A 3392-nucleotide genomic window follows, 5' to 3' on the forward strand; every position below is an offset into this window, starting at 1 on the left:
CAGATATTCTATTGGTCGCTGTGCAGGTGAGGGAGTCCCTGGCGGTGTGGTTGATGTTAGGTGCTGTGATGGTGTCACTGGTGTAGATCTGTGAGCAGAGCTGGCAGCGAGGTTTGTTGCAGGGATCGGTTCCAGGGTTAGAGTTACTGTGTTGTGATCTGTCGTTGCTGGGGACGTGCTGTCGGCCCAGTGCCTGGTGACTCCCTTGATGAATCACAAGGACTGGTCATTGGGCTCAGACAAGCAAACGAGATTGGCTTCCTCGCCAGTGCATCACAGCTGGGGCCAAGACTGCCGCACCCCCACCGGCCGGGTGGACCTGAGGTTGGAAGCAGCCCCAACACAGCACCGGCCACACAGCTGCTCGGTCCCTCATCCCCACAGCTGGGGCTGGACCCTCCCCTCTGGGTGTTCAAGCTACAGGGGGGCCAGAGCCAGCACCAGTGAGGTGAGGTGGGGGCGGACCCACCTCTGGGGAGGCAGCAGAGCCAAGGCCACCCCAGGTACTCACCACAGCCCCAGCTCTGGGGAGAGAGGTTGAGCTCAGCTGCATGGTGCTCCGGGGGTAGCAAGCCCCATCTACAGCAGGGGGAGGGACTGCAATGGAGGTGGGGGGGACCTGTCCCAGCCACCGCAGCACCCCTGAGAGCTGCGACTGGCCAGAATGGCACATTCTCCTCACCAAGGAGTTCAGGGGAATTCAATGGTGGGGATCAGCCCTGCCCTCATGGCCCCCTGACTCCCCTGGAGCTGGAGGCAGGACCCCAGATCAGCTCTGGGCTGGGCACATGGCCCCCTGACACGGCCTTTGGCCAAGGTCAACCCACACGTCGTCACCTCACTTGCCACCAGAGCAGGGACTGCAGCTGGCCAACACGCCCCCAACCACCCCCACTTTCTTGGATCACTCTGTGGCCGTGTCCAGCACCACAGCTCAGCCCCAGCCCTCACAACCTCCCCGGCCTCCTAGCCCAGAGCTGGGGCAGAGGCCAGCCCCACAACCCAGTGCTGCAGCTGGTTCCCCCACCCCCCAGAGCTGGGGAGCTCCCCCAGCTAACATTGGGATGGGGCCCAGTTCTGCGGCCTGGCCCTGGACCCCATGTTGCCCCCTCTTCTGCACCAGAGCTGGGGCCTGGGCCAGGAAAGCCACCTCGGATCACCTTGCCCCAGGCAGAGAACCACGGCCCCGTCCGAACCCACAGGTGCCACCAACCATAGTCCTGTGGCTGAGGCCTGACATCCCCAAAGGGGGGCTGAGGTTGTCCACCCACACGCCAGTTCAACCTGGGCCTGGGACCAGCATCATGGGCTGCTTTATCCCCACTCCGCCAAGGATCCAGACTGCCCACGACCTGTGTAAAGGCCCCTCCACTCCAAGAGCTAAAGTGGGCTGCAGAAGGCAGCCCCACCCGGAATTTCTCCCCAGGAACTGCAGCAGGGGTTCCCCCCACCCTGGGGAGATGCCAGGGCCAAGCAGCACCGCCCTGACTGCCCACGGACCAGCCTGCACCCCTTCCCCATTCTCAGCAATGCCCAGCCCCTCCTCCCTCTCCCTGGTGGGGACCTGTGGACAGGGAGTGCCCCCCCTCCACCTTCTCCCCCCCGCCTGCCAGGGACACCGAGGTCCCCACCTCTGAGGTGGTGTGTGGACTTGGCATTCCCAGTCCGGAGAGCAGAGCCGGCTGGAAGGCTGACACGGGAACATGGCATTGTCTGCTGTGTGTAAAACAGAACTGAGCCTGGTTCTTTTCACCCCTGTTGTTCACGTAGATCGGCTCAGCTCACACATCAGACAGACGGGCTGGGGCTGCGCTCCAGTGGCCTTCTGCTGACAGACCCAGGGAGCGTCCGCGCTACAGCTGCATTCTGTGGCTTTCCTGGCCCAGGCCCCAGCTCCGGTGCAGAAGAGGGGGCAACATGGGGGCCAGGGCCAGGCCGCAGCACTGGGCCCCATCCCAAAGTTAGCTGGGGGAGCACCCCAGCTCTGGGGGGTGGAGAACAAGCTGCAGCACGGGGTTGTGGGGGGAGGCTGGGAGTGGCCGGACCCTGCCAAAAGCAGCTTCCCTGCCCTGGGTGTTAATATCTCCCCATTAGACTCGGACAATGGGCCACTTGCCCCTGTCTGATCTGACCTGTTAGTCTGTATCTTCGAGAACAGCACAAAGTCCTGTGGCACCTTTTGACTAACAGAGATTTTGGAGCAAAAGCTTTCATGGGCAAAGACCCGCTTCATGCATCTGATGCTGTAAACCAGGTTAGTCTATGAGGTGCCACAGGACTTCTTGTGCTTCTCGAATGTCAAACAAGGGTCCCCAGAGCAGCCTCGAGAGTGGGCGGATGCAGAGGCACTGACGTCCCTTGTGTGGCAGGACAAGCTGTACAAATGATGTTCCAGGGGACAGACCAGCCCCACACAGGTGTCTCCTGGGCAGGGACCAGCCACCTGGGGCAAGTCTGCGCACGCTGTTGTCTTATCCCCTCTCCTTGTGCCACGCCTGGAGTGCCACAACCTGGCAGCAGCTCTTTCTGGAGCCTGGCCTGGTCTTGCCCTAGCAGCTGGGTGTTGGAGCAAATTGCTTAGTGGGGGACAGTTGACATCATGGACCCATTGAAGGTGTCCAGACCAGAGCTCTACAAGGCTGTCTGAGCCTTGACAGACGTTTGGGATCTATAAGAGAAACAAGGACAAGGAGGAAAGGAGAGGGAGAGAGATTTTTTTCACAACATCCTCCAGCAAAGAGTCCCACAGGTTGCCTTTGTGCCGTGTGAAGAAACACTTCCCTAGGATTGTTGTAAATCTGCTCCTTACGAATGTCATTTGGCCATCGGCTAGTTCTTGTGCCATTTCAAGAAGTAAATAACTCTTCTGGATTATGTTTCTCCATTGAGTAGAGGATTGTGATTTGCTGATGGAAGGAATGTGAGATCCCACAACTCCCACACTGAGTGTCGGCATAAATTGTGATTTTACAGCAATGTGTTTACAACAGACAAAATCTCATGGCTGACTTGCTACCTGTCAGGCTTTGCCTGAAAGGTCTCACACATGCACCCTTTGCATTCTCATGCAGATGATCTCTGGGAGACACATTCCTCCCAGCCTTCAGCAGCGTTGCCCTCCTGCTGCCACATTCCTTTTATACATATATATATATATATATACACACACACAGCGCGGGGGGGAGCTCTGCCCTGGGGCGGGGCATGCAGTACACACACACACACATGAAGTCGCACACACACACACACTTATACACACACACACAGACCCCCCCCCGTGTTCCCAGCACGGCCATGGGGTTGGGGCCAGCAGGGGGCGGGGCTGCGTGGAGCCACACCCATGGCCCCTCTCCTGCCCCACGTGTCCGGCCCCAGCCTGGAGCCTGATGTGG

Source organism: Carettochelys insculpta, chromosome 32 (genome assembly GCF_033958435.1).
Source record: "Carettochelys insculpta isolate YL-2023 chromosome 32, ASM3395843v1, whole genome shotgun sequence".
NCBI classification, from domain to species: Eukaryota; Metazoa; Chordata; order Testudines; family Carettochelyidae; genus Carettochelys; species Carettochelys insculpta.